General features: G+C 41.1%; 1 pseudogene; it reads left to right on the forward strand.

Annotated features, from left to right (window-relative positions):
• The first annotated feature begins 9,400 nt into the window (after nucleotides 1-9,400).
• On the forward strand, nucleotides 9,401-9,539 carry LOC125511832 (annotated as a pseudogene).
• The last annotated feature ends 8,092 nt before the right edge of the window (nucleotides 9,540-17,631 follow it).

A 17,631-nucleotide genomic window follows, 5' to 3' on the forward strand; every position in this document is an offset into this window, starting at 1 on the left:
AAGTTCTCTCAACAATAATAACATAATTGGATCATATAACTATCCCTCAACATGCAACAAAGAGTCACTCCAAAGTCACTAATAGCGGAGAACAAACGAAGAGATTATTGTAGGGTATGAAACCACCTCAAAGTTATTCTTTCTGATCGATCTATTCAAGAGTCCGTAGTAAAATAACATGAAGCTATTCTTTCCGTTCAATCTATCATAGAGTTCGTACTAGAATAACACCTTAAGACACAAATCAACCAAAACCCTAATGTCACCTAGATACTCCAATGTCACCTCAAGTATCCTTGGGTATGATTATACGATATGCATCACACAATCTCAGATTCATCTATTCAACCAACACAAGGAACTTCAAAGAGTGCCCCAAAGTTTCTACCGGAGAGTCAAGATTGTTGAAATATATTGCCCACATCCCTCCATCAGTTTGGACTTTTGGATGAGTTGGCTGGAGCATGAATTCAATATGGTAACAGAGCCTCTTCCTCATCAGATCAAGAGAGATTGCATCTAGCTACCTCCGCGACCGAGACCATGTCTACCACCGCCGCTGCCATGATCCCAAGCACCATGGGTGCACTTTCCACCACCTCATCTTCCACATCCACCTCCACCAACACCACCTCCCTCGGATTGCCACCGCAAGAGAAGCTTACGAGGGGCAACTTCCTGCTCTGGAAGGCCATCGTGCTCCCGCAGATCAGAGGTGCACAGATGGAGAACCACCTCGACGAGAAGAGCCCGCCACCACCGGCCACCCTCACCATCACCAAGGACGGAAAAGAAGAACAAGTCGTCAACTTTGCGAGATCCCTCTAGTATGCACAGCAGCAGCAACTGATACGTCTCCAACGTATCTATAATTTTTGATTGCTCCATGCTATATTATCTACTGTTTTGGACTATATTGGGCTTTATTTTCCACTTTTATATTACTTTTGGGACTAACCTATTAACCGGAGGCCCAGCCCAGAATTGCTGTTTTTTGCCTATTTCAGTGTTTCGGATAAACAGAATACCAAACGGAGTCCAAACGGAATAAAATCTTCGGAAACATGATTTTCTCACCAAACGTGATCCAGGAGACTTGGACCCTACTGCAAGGGATCAAAGAGGTGGTCACGAGGGTGGGGGCGCCCCCCTAGGGCGCGCCCCCCCTACCTCGTGGGCCCCTCGGTGCTCCACCGACGTACTCCTTCCTCCTATATATACACATGTACCCCCAAACGATCAGAACAGGAGCCAAAAACCTAATTCCACCACCGCAACTTTCTGTATCCACGAGATCCCATCTTGGGGCCTGTTCCGGAGCTCCGCTGGAAGAGGGCCGTCATCACGGAGGGCTTCTACATCATCCTAGCCCCTCCGATGAAGTGTGAGTAGTTTACCTCAGACCTTCGGGTCCATAGTTAGTAGCTAGATGGCTTCTTCTCTCTCTTTGAATCTCAATACAAAGTTCTCCCCCTCTCTTGTGGAGATCTATTCGATGTAATCTTATTTTTGCGGTGTGTTTGTTGAGATCGATGAATTGTGGGTTTATGATCAAGTCTATCTATGAATAATATTTGAATCTTCTAAGAATTCTTTTATGCATGATTGGTTATCTTTGCAAGTCTCTTCGAATTATCCATTTGGTTTGGCCAACTAGATTGGTAGTTCTTGCCATGGGAGAAGTGCTTAGCTTTGGGTTCGATCTTGCGGTGTCCTTACCTAGTGACAGAAGGGGCAGCAAGGCACGTATTGTATTGTTGCCATTGAGGATAACAAGATGGGGTTTATTTCATATTGCATGAATTTATCTCTCTACATCATGTCATCTTGCTTAAAGCATTACTCTGTTTTTAACTTAATACTCTAGATGCATGCTGGATAGCTGTCGATGAGTGGAGTAATAGTAGTAGATGTAGAATCGTTTCGATCTACTTGTCACGGACGTGATGCCAATATACATGATCATGCCTAGATATTCTCATAATTATGCACAATTCTATCAATTGCTCAATAGTAATCTATTCACCCACCGTAGAATACTTATGCTCTTGAGAGAAGCCACTAGTGAAACCTATGGCCCCCGGGTCTATTCTCATCATATCAATCTCCATCACTTTTATATTTTTTTGCTATTTACTTTGCTTTTACTTTTTACTTTGCATCTTTATATCAAAAATACCAAAAATATTATATCTATCAGATCTCACTCTCGTAAGTGACCGTGAAGGGCTTGACAACCCCTAATCGCGTTGGTTGCGAGTAGCTATCGCTTTGTGCAGGTACGAGGGACTTGAGCGTGGGTCCCTACTGGATTGATACCTTGGTTCTCAAAAACTGAGGGAAATACTTACGCTACTCTGCTGCATCATCCCTTCCTCTTCCGGGAAAACCAACGCAAGCTCAAGACGTAGCAAGAAGGATTTCTGGCGCCGTTGCCGAGGAGTCTACGCAAAAAGTAAATATACCAAGTACCCATCACAATCCCTATCTCTCGCATTACATTATTTGCCATTTGCCTCTTGTTTTCCTCTCCCCCCAATTCACCCTTGCCGTTTTATTCTCCCTCTCTCTCTATCCTCCCTCTCTGCTTGCCTCTTTTGTCCGCTTGCTTTTTGTTTGCTCGTGTGTTAGATTGCTTGCTTGTCGCAATGGCTCAAGATACTACCAAATTGTGACTTCACCAATACCAATAATAATGATTTCCTTAGCACTCCGATTCCTCCTCTTACCGATGCTAAATCTTGTGAAATTAATACTGCTTTGTTGAATCTTTTATGAAAGATCAATTCGCTGGCCTTCCTAGCGAAGATGCCGCTACTCATCTGAATAGCTTCGTTGATTTATGTGAAATGCAAAAGAAAAAAGATGTCAATAATGATGTCGTTAAATTGAAGCTATTTCCTTTTTCGCTTAGAGATCGTGCTAAAGCTTGGTTTTCGTCTTTGCCTAAGAATAGTATTGATTCATGGAACAAGTGCAAAGATGCTTTTATCTCTAAGTATTTTCCTCCCGCTAAGATCATCTCTCTTAGAAACGATATTATGAACTTTAAACAACTTGATCATGAACATGTTGCACAAGCTTGGGAGAGAATGAAATTAATGATACATAATTGCCCTACTCATGGTTTAAATTTGTGGATGATTATACAATTTTTTTATGCCGGATTGAATTTTGCTTCTAGAAATCTTTTAGATTCGGCTGCGGGAGGCACTTTTATGGAAATCACTTTAGGAGATGCTACTAAACTCCTAGATAATATTATGGTTAATTATTCTCAATGGCATACTGAAAGAACTTCTAATAAAAAGGTGCATGCGATAGAAGAAATTAATGTGTTGAGTGGAAAGATGGATGAACTTATGAAATTATTTGCTACTAAGAGTGTTTCTTCTAATCCTAATAATATGCCTTTGTCTACTTTGATTGATAATAACAATGAATCTATGGATGTGAATTTTGTTGGTAGGAATAATTTTGGTAACAACGCTTATAGAGGGAATTTTAATCCTAGGCCATATCCTAGTAATCCTTCTAATAATTATGGGAATTCCTACAACAACTCCTATGGAAATTATAATAAGATGCCCTCTGATTTTGAATCTAATATTAACGAATTTATTTCTTCGCAAAAGAATTTTAACGCTATGATTGAAGAAAAATTGCTTAAGATTGATGATTTGGCTAGGAACATTGATAGAATTGCTCTTGATGTTGATGCTTTGAAACTTAGATCTATTCCACCTAAGCATGATATCAATGAGTCTCTTAAAGCCATGAGAATTTCAATTGATGAGTGTAAAGAAAGAACCGCTAGGATGCGTGCTTCCAAAGATGCCTTTATTAAAGCGTGTTCTAACAAAAAAAAGCGTGTTCTACCAATTCCTATGAAAGTAATGATGAAGATCTAAAAGTTATTGATGTGTCTCCCATTAAATCTTTATTTTGCAATATGAATCTTGATGAAACTAAATATGATCTTCCTTTACCTAGAAAGCGTTCTAAAATTCGGAGTATTTAGATCTTAATGATGAAATTGATGAAAGTGGGATTGAAAGAAATAAAAATCTAGATGTTGCTAAACCCACTATATTGGATTTCAAGGAATTTAATTATGAAAATTGCTCTTTGATTGATTGTATTTCCTTGTTGCAATCCGTGCTAAATTCTCCACATGTTTATAGTCGAAATAAAGCCTTCACCGAACATATTGTTGATGCCTTGATGCAATTTTATGAAGAAAAACTTGAGTTGAAAGTTTCTATCCCTAGAAAACTTTATGATGAGTGGGAACAAACTACTAAAATTAAAATTAAAGATCATGAGTTTTATGCTTTGTGTGATTTGGGTGCTAGTGTCTCTACTATTCCCAAGACTTTGTGTGATTTACTAGATTTCCGTAATTTTGATGATTGCTCTCTAAACTTGAATCTTGCGGATTCCACTATTAAGAAACCTATGGGAAGAATTAATGATGCTCTTATTGTTGCAAATAGGAATTATGTGACCGTTGATTTCATTGTTCTTGATATAGATTGCAATCCTTCTTGCCCTATTATTCTTCGTAGACCTTTCCTTAAAACGGTTGGTGCGATTATTGATATAAAGGAAGGGAATATTAGATTTCAATTTCCATTAAAAAATGGCATGGAACACTTTCCAAGAAAGAAAATAAAATTACCATACGAAACTATCATGAGAGCCACTTATGGATTGCCTACCAAAGATGGCAGTACCTAGATCTATCCTTGCTTGTTATGCCTAGCTAGGGGCGTTAAACGATAGCGCTTGTTGGGAGGCAACCCAATTTTATTTTTATTCCTTTCTGTTTGCTCCTGTTTATTAATAAATAAATTATTTAGCCTCTGTTTAGGTTGTGTTTTTTGTGTTTAATTAGTGTTTGTGCCAAGTAGAACCGTTGGGAAGACTTGGGGAAAGTCTTGTTGAACTTGCTGTAAAAAACAGAAACTTTAGCGCTCACGAGAACAGCTGCCATTTTTATTTGAAGAGTGCTATTTAGTTAATTCTTTTTTCAGATGATTAATAGATAAATTCCTCACGTACAGCAATTTATTTTAGAATTTTTGGGGTTCCAGATCTTGCTCTAGCTACACATTACTACAGACTGTTCTGTTTTTGACAGATTATGTTTTTCGTGTGTTGTTTGCTTATTTTGATGAATCTATGGCTAGTAAAATAGTTTATAATCCATAGAGAAGTTGGAATACAGTAGGTTTAACACCAATATAAATAAAGAATGAGTTCATTACAGTACCTTGTAGTGGTCTTTTGTTTTCTTTCGCTAACAGAGCTCACGAGTTTTCTATTTTGAGTTTTGTGTTGTGAAGTTTTCAAGTTTTGGGTGAATTCTTTTGATGGATCATGGAACAAGGAGAGGAAAGAGCCTAAGCTTGGGGATGCCCATGGCACCCCCAAGATAATCCAAGGACACCAAAAAGTTAAAGCTTGGGGATGCCCCAGAAGGCATCCCCTCTTTTCGTCCACTTCCATCGGTAATTTACTTGGAGCTATATTTTTATTCACCAACATGATATGTGTTTTGCTTGGAGCGTCTTGTATTATTTGTGTCTTTGTTTGCTAGTATACCACAATCATCCTTTCCGTACACACCTTTTGAGAGAGCCATACATGAATTAAAATTTGATAGAATACTCTATGTGTTTCACTTATATCCTTTGAGCTAGATCATTTTGCTCTATGTGCTTCACTTATATCCTTTGAGCTATATAATTTTGCTCTATGTGCTTCACTTATATCCTTTGAGCTAGATAATTTTGCTCTGTGTGCTTCACTTAGATCTTTTAGAGCATGGTGGTGGATTTGTTTTAAAGAAACTATTGATCTCTCATGCTTCACTTAAACTATTTTGAGAGTCTCTCAATAGCATGGTAATTTGCCTAATAATAATATGCTTGGTATTCTAGATTTGAAAAACTTTCTTTTGAGTGTGTTGAATACTAAGAAAAGATTGAAGCATGGTAATTGTTTTGAGATATGGAGGTGATAATATTAAAGTCATGCTAGTTGAGTAGCTGTGAATTTAAAGAATACTTGTGTTGAAGTTTGTGATTCCCGTAGCATGCACGTATGGTGAACCATTATGTGATGAAGTCGAAGCATGATTTATTTATTGATTGTCTTCCTTATGAGTGGCGTCAGGGACGAGCGATGGTCTTTTCCTACCAATCTATCCCCCTAGGAGCATGCGCGTAATACTTTGCTTTGATAACTTCTAAATTTTTGCAATAAGTATATGAGTTCTTTATGACTAATGTTGAGTCCATGGATCATACGCACTCCCACCCTTCCACCCTTGCTAGCCTCTCTAATACCGCGCAACTTTCGCCGGTATCATACACCTACCATATATCTTCCTCAAAACAGCCACCATACCTACCTATTATGGCATTTCCATAGCCATTCCGAGATATATTGCCATGCAACTTTCCACCATCTAGTTCATCATGACACATCCATCATTGTCATATTGCTTAGCATGATCATGTAGTGGACATAGTATTTGTGGCAAAGCCACCGTTCATAATTCTTTCATACTTGTCACTCGTGATTCATTGCATATCCTGGTACACCGCCGGAGGCATTCATATAGAGTCATACTTTGTTTTAGTATCGAGTTTTAATCATTGAGTTGTAAATAAATAGAAGTGTGATGATCATCATTCAATAGAGCATTGTCCCAAAAAAAGGATAAAGGCCAAAGAAAAAAAAGAAGGCCCAAAAAAAGGGGGCAATGCTACTATCCTTTTTTCCACACTTGTGCTTCAAAGTAGCACCATGTTCTTCATATAGCAAGTCTCATATATTGTGCTTCAAAGTAGCACCATGTTCTTCATATAGAGAGTCTCATATGTTGTCACTTTCATATACTAGTGGGAATTTTATGTTATAGAACTTGGCTTGTGTATTCCAATGATGGGCTTCCTCAAATTGCCCTAGGTCTTCGTGAGCAAGCAAGTTGGATGCACACCCACTAGTTTCTTTTGTTGAGCTTTCATACATTTATAGCTCTAGTGCATCCGTTGCATGGCAATCCCTACTCACTCACATTGATATATATTGATGGGCATCTCCATAGCCCATTGATACACCTAGTTGATGTGAGACTATCTTCTCCTTTTTGTCTTCTCCACAACCACCATTCTATTCCACCTATAGTGCTATATCCATGGCTCACGCTCATGTATTGTGTGAAGCTTGAAAAAGTTTTGAAAAAGTTAGAGTATGAAACAATTGCTTGGCTTGTCATCGGGGTTGTGCATGATTTAAATACTTTGTGTGGGGAAGATGGAGCATAGCCAGACTATATGATTTTGTAGGGATAACTTTCTTTGACCATGTTATTTTGAGAAGACATAATTGCTTTGTTAGTATGCTTGAAGTATTATTATTTTCTATGTCAATATAAACTTTTGTCTTGAATATTTCTAATCTGAATATTCATACCACAATTAAGAAGAATTGCATTGAGATTATGCCAAGTAGCACTCTGCATCAAAAATTCTCTTTTTATCGTTTACCTACTCGAGGACGAGCAGGAATTAAGCTTGGGGATGCCTGATACGTCTCCAACGTATCTATAATTTTCGATTTCTCCAAGCTATATTATCTACTGTTTTGGACTATATTGGGCTTTATTTTCCACTTTTATATTATTTTTGGGACTAACCTATTAACCGGAGGCCCAGCCCAGAATTACTGTTTTTGCCTATTTCAGTGTTTCGGATAAACAGAATATCAAACGAAGTCCAAACGGAATAAAATCTTCGAAAACGTGATTTTCTCACCGAACGTGATCCAGGAGACTTGGACCCTACCGCAAGGGATCAAATAGGTGGTCACAAGGGTGGGGGCGCCCCCCCTAGGGCGCGCCCCCCTACCTCGTGGGCCCCTCGGTGCTCCACCGACGTACTCCTTCCTCCTATATATACACACGTACCCCCAAACGATCAGAACAGGAGCCAAAAACCAAATTCCACCGCCGCAACTTTCTGTATCCACGAGATCCCATCTTGGGGCCTATTCCGGAGCTCCGCCGGAAGAGGGCCGTCATCACGGAGGGCTTCTACATCATCCTAGCCCCTTCGATGAAGTGTGAGTAGTTTACCTCAGACCTTCGGGTCCATAGTTAGTAGCTAGATGGCTTCTTCTCTCTCTTTGAATCTCAATACAAAGTTCTCCCCCTCTCTTGTGGAGATCTATTCGATGTAATCTTCTTTTTGCGGTGTGTTCGTTGAGACCGATGAATTGTGTGTTTATGATCAAGTCTATCTATGAATAATATTTGAATCTTCTCTGAATTCTTTTATGCATGATTGGTTATCTTTGCAAGTCCCTTCGAATTATCCGTTTGGTTTGGCCAACTAGATTGGTAGTTCTTGCCATGGGAGAAGTGCTTAGCTTTGGGTTCGATCTTGCGGTGTCCTTACCCAGTGACAGAAGGGGCAGCAAGGCACGTATTGTATCGTTGCCATCGAGGATAACAAGATGGGGTTTATTTCATATTGCATGAATTTATCTCTCTACATCATGTCATCTTGCTTAAAGCGTTACTCTGTTTTTAACTTAATACTCTAGATGCATGCTGGATAGCTGTCGATGAGTGGAGTAATAGTAGTAGATGCAGAATCGTTTCGATCTACTTGTCACGGACGTGATGCCAATATACATGATCATGCCTAGATATTCTCATAATTATGCACAATTCTATCAATTGCTCAAAAGTAATTTGTTCACCCACTGTAGAATACTTATGCTCTTGAGAGAAGCCACTAGTGAAACCTATGGCCCCCGGGTCTATTCTCATCATATCAATCTCCATCACTTTTATATTTTTTTGCTATTTACTTTGCTTTTACTCTTTACTTTGCATCTTTATATCAAAAATACCAAAAATATTATCTCTATCAGATCTCACTCTCGTAAGTGACCGTGAAGGGCTTGACAACCCCTAATCGCGTTGGTTGCGAGTAGCTATCTCTTTGTGCAGGTACGAGGGACTTGCGCGTGGGCTCCTATTGGATTGATACCGTGGTTCTCAAAAACTGAGGGAAATACTTACGCCACTTTGCTGCATCATCCCTTCCTCTTTGGGGAAAACCAACGCAAGCTCAAGACGTAGCAGCAACTTCAAGGATACTTAATGGGCTCATTTTCCCGTGAGATTCTTGCCCAGGTCGCCACGCTCCAGACGCCAGACGAGGTGTGGCGCACCGTCCACGCCATGTTCGCTGCTCAAAGTCAAGCCCAAGCGATAAACACTCGCATCGAGCTCACCAACCTCAATAAAGGTAACATGTCCATGGCTGATTACCTTGGTAAGATCAAAAGCCTCACCGATGAGGTCGCAAGCACGGCTGCGGCACTTTCTGATCCGGAGATCGTCTCCAAAATCCTCGCTGGCTTGGACATGGAGTACAACCCGGTGGTTTCTGCGCTTGCCGCCAGGGTGGAACCCAGCACCGTCCAAGAGCTCTACAGCCAGCTGCTTAGTTTTGATGCCCGCCTCACCCTCCTCCATGGCGGCGACCTTCGCCAGTCCTCCGTCAACTCAGCCTCTCGTGGCCGCGACCGTGGTCGCGGTCACTAGGGGCAGCGCGGCGGTGGGTGCAGACACGGCGCTCCTCCAGGCGATGGCACCCGCTCTGGCTCCAACGGCGGGGGCGGCTACAACACCAGCGGCAGCGGCGGCTTCAACAACAACAACGGCCGCCGCCCTCCTTCTCATGGTCGCCCTCGCTGCCAGCTTTGCAAAAAGTCTAGCCACAAGGTGATTGACTGCTGGCATCGGTTCGACGAGGACTTCATGCCCAACGCCCGCCATGTTGCTGCTGCAATACGTGAATAGGGCGGTGACGGCGTCTGGTACGTGGACTCTGGCGCTACGGACCACGTGACAAATGAGCTCGAGCAACTCGCCCTTCGTGAGCAGTACCATGTCAACGATCAGATTCACACCGCCAGTGGTGGAGGTATGGATGTTTATCACATAAGTCAAGGTTCTATTAATTCCCCTACACTTAAACGTGATCTTGTTCTTAGAGATGTGCTTCATGTTCCACAAGCTGACAAGAACCTTGCATCCATGTCTCATTTAGCCACCGACAATAATGTCTTCTTTGAAACTTACCCTCGCTATTTTTTCATCAAGGATCGGGCAACGAGGGAACTTCTTCATCACGGTAGATGCATTGGAGGGCTCTACCCCATTCCATCCGGAGCACTAGGTCGCAAGCGTCGTCACGTCTACTCTGTCATCAAGCCCTCCTTGGCACGGTGGCATCAATGATTAGGGCACCCATCTTCGATCATTGTCAAACAAATAGTCAATAAAGACAAACTTTCTTTATCTCGTAGTCCAGTTTGTGAGTCTGTCTATGAAGCTTGTCAATGTGCCAAGAGCCATCAGCTTCCTTATCCCAAGTCAACTAGTGTGTCTCATGCTCCGTTAGAACTCATTTTTAGTGATGTATGGGGCTATAACCGAGATTCTTTTGGTAGAAAAAATATTATGTCAGTTTCATCGATGATTATAGCAAGTTCACTTGGATATATTTGCTTCGATATAAATCTAAGGTGTTCTCTATTTTCCAAGAATTCCAGAAACTTGTTGAGCACCAATTTGATAGAAAAATCCTTGCTGTCCAAAGTGGCTGCGGAGGGGAGTATGAGGAAACTCAACTCTTTTTTCGGTAGCATTGGGATAGTACAACATGTATCTTGCCCTCATGCTAATCAACAGAATGGCTCCGCTGAGCGCAAATATCGCCACATTGTTGAAGTTGGCCTTTCTCTTTTAGCTCATGCTCCCATGCCTCTCAAGTACTGGGATGAAGCATTTATCACTGCCGCTTATCTTATCAATAGGCTTCCTAGCAAAGTTATTGGCAACACTACTCCGTTAGAGCGTATCTATCATCAAAAACCTGATTACAACAATCTTAAAATATTTGGGTGTGCTTGTTATCCCAATTTATGTCCCTACAATCATCATAAACTTGAGTTTAGATCCACTCAGTGTTTCTTTCTTGGCTATAGTAACCTTCATAAAGGTTATAAATGTCTTGAAATCTCTACCGGGCGTATCTATATTTCTTGTGATGTTGTTTTTGATGAGACACTTTTTCATTTTGCCAAATTGCACCCCAATGCGGGAGCCTTGCGTCGTGCAGAAATTGCACTCCTTTCCGATCCTACCACACTACCTGATCATGGGGGGGAATTAAATGAACTTGATCATGTACAAAAATCCCAAGGAAATTCTGATTCTGTTGATATTTGTGCTAATTCACGCTGTCATTTTATGTGTGAGGAAACAAACAAGATGGGCATGGAAACTGCTGCTGATCCGGCTGACAGTAGGCGATCCCAGGCAGATTCGCCCGCCCAACCTGATGTCTCTGGCAGCGCGCGATCCCAAGTGGATCCCCCTGTGCGCCTGGACTCACATGGCCTGCTGGCCGACAGCGCTGACTAGGTGGCGCCCAGCAGTCCCGCAGCGTCGCCTTGCGCCAGCCCTGCCGTGTCCTCACCCGCCATGTCTCCACGCGCTGCGTCGCCTGCCAGCCCTGTGCGGGGGGGGACGAATCTCCTGCGTGGGCCTCCACAATGCCCGACCGTGGGTGCGTGCCTGACCCCACAGCGGCTGGTCGCGGGTGCGCGCCCGATCTCTCGGCTGATTTGCTGCATGGATTCGCCTCGGATCAGGAGCCGGCTGATTCGCTGCATGGATCCACCTCAGATCATGAGCCGGCTGGATCCTCTGTGGAAGCAACTGCTCCTGTGCTGTCTACATCTTCTCTTCGGCAAACACAGTCTCGTTCAGGTATTGTCAAGGAAAAAAAGTATAATGATGGTACGATGAGGTATGACAAAATCAAACGTGCCTTTCTTACCACCACCGGTGAACCGATTCATTTGCATGATACTCTTGCTAATAAGGATTGGAAAGAAGCTATGGATAATGAATACAATGCACTTATGAAAAATAAGACTTGGCACTTGGTTCCACCAAAGTATGGAGACAATGTTATTGATTGCAAATGGGTGTATAAGATAAAAAGGAAGTCTGATGGAAGCATAGACAGGTATAAGGCTAGATTAGTTGCCAAAGGATTTAAACAAAGGTTTGGGATTGATTATGAAGATACCTTTAGTCCTGTTGTTAAATCAACTACTATTTGTCTTGTCTTGCTATTGTTGTTTCCAGAGGATGGAGTCTAAGACAGCTAGATGTTCAGAACGTGTTTCTTCATGGTGTTCTTGAGGAAGAAGTGTTCATGCGGCAACAACCAGGTTATGAGAATCCCAGCACACCACAACATGTCTGTAAGTTAGATAAAGCTCTGTATGGTTTGAAGCAGGCACCAAGAGCCTGGTACTCCAGACTGAGTATGCAATTGCAACATCTTGGGTTCATACCATCCAAGGCAGATACCTCATTGTTCTTCTTTAATAAAGGCAATGTCACTATCTTTGTGCTTGTTTATGTTGATGATATAATTGTTGCTAGTTCAAGTTCAGATGCCACTACTTGCTTGCTTAAATATCACAAGTTGGAATTTGCTCTCAAGGACTTGGGTGACCTTCACTATTTCCTTGGTATAGTGGTAAAGCAAGTTAAAGATGGCATACTTCTCTCATAGGAAAAATATACAACTGATATTCTCAGGAGAGTAGGATTGGAAAATTGTAAGCCAGTTAACACGCCAATCTCTACCTCAGAAAAGCTTACAGTGGAAAGTGGAGAAGTTCTTGGACCAGAGGATGCAACAAATTATAGGAGTGTTGTAGGTGCTTTGCAGTACTTAACACTCACTCATCCTGATATATCTTATTCAGTAAACAAGGTATGCCAGTATTTACATGCACCTAGAACTACTCATTGGACTGCAGTCAAAACAATTCTAAGGTATCTCAAGTTCTCAGAAGGTCTTGGACTTAACACTACCAAGTCCTCTTCTATGCTTGTTACTGCATATTCTGATGTAGACTGGGCAGGGTGTGCTGATGATAGAAGGTCTACGGGTGGTTTTGATGTGTTTCTGGGAACTAATCTTGTGTCATGGAGTGCAAGAAAACAAGCCACTATTTCTAGGTCAAGCACAGAGGTTGAATATAAGGCCTTGGCTAATGCTACAGCTGAAGTGATGTGGATACAAGCATTACTCTATGAGCTTGGAATTAAGGCTCCACAAGCTGTGAGGTTATGGTTTGACAATATTGGTGCAACGTATCTCTCAGCAAATCCTGTTTTTCATGCATAGACAAAACATATTGAAGTTGACTTTCATTTTGTCAGAGAAAGAGTAGCTCGAAAGCTTCTTGAGATACGGTTTATTCCCATAGGAGATCAACTCGCAGATGGGTTTACAAAGCCCCTTACCGAGAGAAGGTTGAATGAATTTAAGTACAATCTTAACCTTGGCAAAGCTCCTTGAGGTTTAGATTGAGGGCGGGTGTTGGAATAGACGCATAGGAGTTGTATAGGGATAGAAGTTTGTTTAAATTTTGTATCTCATCTCTATCCCTTCTTCTCATCTAATCTCATTGTAAAGACCGTCCTGGTCGATCTCCTGGTCATTCTCTCGATCTCCCCTGTAACTTGTATACCAAGGCTATTGCCCAATATATACATGCGGCCCGAGACAAAGGGTTCTACGCTTCCCAAATACTTTCACCTGGTATCTGAGCCAAGAGGTCTTGAGTTCAAGACCCTGCCAATGCGGTATTAAATAAAACAGTTCCGCGGCCTACATCAATCCCACGTCTAAGGACTAAAATAGACAAGACGTGAGGGGGAGTGTTGAAATATATTGCCCACCTCCCTCCATCAGTTCAGACTTTTGGATGAGTTGGTTGGAGCATGAATTCAACAAAGATGAAAACATGTGCCAACCCCTATGCATAAGTTCATGAGGTCACGGAACTCGCAAGTTGATCACCAAAACATACACCAAGTGGATCACATGATATCCCATTGTCACCACAGATAAGCACATGCAAGACATACATCAAGTGTTCTCAAATCCTTAAAGACTCAATCCGATAAGATAACTTCAAAGGGAAAACTCAATCCATTATAAGAGAGTAGAGGGGGAGAAACATCATAAGATCCAACTATAATAGCAAAGCTCGTGATACATCAAGATCATGCCAAATCAAGAACACGAGAGAGAGAGATCAAACACATAGCTACTGGTACATACCCTCAGCCCCGAGGGTGAACTACTCCCTCCTCATCATGGAGAGCGCCGAGATGATGAAGATGGCCACCGGAGAGGGATTCCCCCTCCGGCAGGGTGCCGGAACGGGTCTAGATTGGTTTTCGGTGGCTACGGAGGCTTCTGGCGGAGGAACTCCCGATCTATTTTGCCCCTCGATGTTTTTAGGGTATATGGACATATATAGGCGAAAGAAGTCGGTCAGGGGAGCCACGAGGAGCCCACGAGGGTGGGGGCGCGCCCAGGGGGCAGGCGCGCCTCCCTGCCTTGTGGCCACCTCGAAGCTTCCCTGACGTCTACTCCAAGTCTCCTGGATTGCTTCCGTTCCAAAAATAACTCTCCCAAAGGTTTCATTCCGTTTGGACTCCGTTTGATATTCCTTTTCTTCGAAACACTCAAATAGGCAAGAAAACAGCAATTTGGGTTGGGCCTCCGGTTAATAGGTTAGTCCCAAAAATAATATAGAAGTGTATAATAAAGCCCCATAAACATCGAAAACAGATAATATAATAGCATGGAACAATAAAATATTATAGATACGTTGGAGACGTATCAGCATCCCCAAGCTTAATTCCTGCTCGTCCTCTAGTAGGTAAATGATAAAAATGGAATTTTTGATGTGGAATGCTCCCTAACATATTTATCAATGTTATTTTATTTATTGTGGCAAGAATATTCAGATCCATAAGGTTCTAAGACAAAAGTTTAATACTGACATAAAAATAATAATACTTCAAGCATACTAACTAAGCAATTATGTCTTCTCAAAATAACATGGCCAAGGAAAGATATCCCTACAAAATCATATAGTCTGGCTATGCTCTATCTTCATCACCCAAAATATTTAAATCATGCGCAACCCCGATGACAAGCCAAGCAATTGTTTCATACTTTTGATGTTCCCAAAAATTTTCAATCTTCACGCAATACATGAGCGTGAGCCATGGACATAGTAGTATAGGTGGAATAGAATGGTGGTTGTGGAGAAGACAAAAAGGAGAAGATAGTCTCACATCAACTAGGCGTATCAACGGGCTATGGAGATGCCCATCAATAGATATCAATGTGAGTGAGTAGGAATTGCCATGCAACGGATGCACTAGAGCTAATAGTGTATGAAAGCTCAAAAAGAAACTAACTGGGTGTGCATCCAATTCGCTTGCTCATGAAGACCTAGGGCATTTTGAGGAAGCCCATCATTGGAATATACAAGCCAAGTTTTATAATGAAAGATTCCCACTAGTATATGAAAGTGACAACATAGGAGACTCTCCATCATGAAGATCATGGTGCTACTTTGAAGCACAAGTGTGGAAAAGGATAGTAGCATTGCCCCTTCTCTCTTTTTCTCTCATTGTTTTTGGGCCTTCTCCTTTTTTATGGCCTCTTTTTTCTCTTTTTTAATTTTTCGTCCGGTGTCTCATCTCGACTTGTGGGGAAATCATAGTCTCCATCATCCTTTCCTCACATGGGACAATGCTCTAATAATGATGTTCGTTACACTTTTATTTACTTACAACTCAAGAATTACAACTCGATAATTAGAACAAAATATGACTATATGAATGCCTCTGGCGGTGTACCGGGATGTGCAATGACTCATGAGTGACATGTATGAAAGAATTATGAACAATGGCTTTGCCACAAATACGATGTCAACTACATGATCATGCAAAGAAATATGACAATGATGGAGCGTGTCTTAATAAACGGAACGATGGAAAGTTGCATGGCAATATATCTCGGAATGGTTGTGGAAATTCCATAATAGGTAGGTATGGTGGCTGTTTTGAGGAAGGTAAATGGTGGGTTTATGGTACCGGCGAAAGTTGCGCGGTACTAGAGAGGCTAGCAATGGTGGAAGAGTGAGAGCGCGTATAATCCATGGACTCAACATTAGTCATAAAGAACTCACATACTTATTGAAAAATCTATTAGTTATCGAAACAAAGTACTACGCGCATGCTCCTAGGGGGATAGATTGGTAGGAAAAGACCATCGCTCGTCCCCGACTGCCACTCATAAGGAAGACAGTCAAAAAATAAATCATGCTCTGACTTCATCACATAACGGTTCACCATACGTGCATGCTACGGGAATCACAAACTTCAACACAAGTATTTCTCAAATTCACAACTACTCAACTAGCATGACTCTAATATCACCATCTCTGTATCTCAAAACAATTATCAAGTATCAAACTTCTCATAGTATTCAATGCACTTATATGAAATTTTTTATTATGCCTAAAAGCACATTACCATGTTTTTATAAAATATTCTCAAAATAATATAAGTGAAGCACGAGAGTTCATCTATTTCTTCAAAATAAAACCACCGTCGTGCTCTAAAAGGATATAAGTGAAGCACTAGAGGAAATGACAAAATACTCCAAAAGATATAAGTGAAGATCAATGAGTAGTCGAATAATTATGCAACCATGTGAATACTCTCTAACATTTAAGAATTTAAGATCTTGCTATTTTATTCAAACAGCAAGCAAAACTAAATAAAACGCTCCAAGCAAAACACATATCATGTGGTGAATAAAAATATAGCTCCAAGTAAAGTTACCGATGAACGAAGACGAAAGAGGGGATGCCTTCCGGGGCATCCCCAAGCTTAGGCTCTTGGTTGTCCTTTAATATTACCTTTGGGTGCCTTGGGCATCCCCAATCTTAGGCTCTTTCCATTCCTTATTCCATAGTCCATCGAATCTTTACCCAAAACTTGAAAACTTCACAACACAAAACTTAACAGAAAACTCGTGAGCTTCGTTAGTATAAGAAAATAAATCACCACTTAGGTACTGTTGTGAACTCATTGTTTATCTATATTGGTGTTAAACCTACTGTATTCCAACTTTTATATGGTTCATAAACTCTATTACTAGCCATAGATTCATCAAAATAAGCAAACAACACACGAAAAACAGAAATCTGTCAAAAACAGAACAGTCTGTAGTAATATGTAGGTTTCGAATACTTATGGAACCCCAAAAATTCTAAAATAAATTTCTGGACGTGAGGAATTTATCTATTAATCATCTTCAAAAATAATTAACTAAATAGCACTCTCCATTAAAAATGGAAGCAAATCTCATGAGCGCTAAAGTTTCTGTTTTTTATAGCAAGATCGCAAAGACTTTCCCCAAGTCTTCCCAAAGGTTCTACTTGGCACAAACACTAATTAAAACATAAAACCACATATAAACAGAGGATATATGAATTATTTATTACTAAACAGGAGCAAAAAGAAAAGAACAAAAATAAAATTGGGTTGCCTCCCAACAAGCGCTATCGTTTAACGCCCCTAGCTAGGCATGATGATTTCAATGATGCTCACATAAAAGATAAGAATTGAAACATAAA

The sequence above is a fragment of the Triticum urartu genome, chromosome 5, assembly GCF_003073215.2.
Source record: "Triticum urartu cultivar G1812 chromosome 5, Tu2.1, whole genome shotgun sequence".
Lineage (NCBI taxonomy): Eukaryota > Viridiplantae > Streptophyta > Magnoliopsida > Poales > Poaceae > Triticum > Triticum urartu.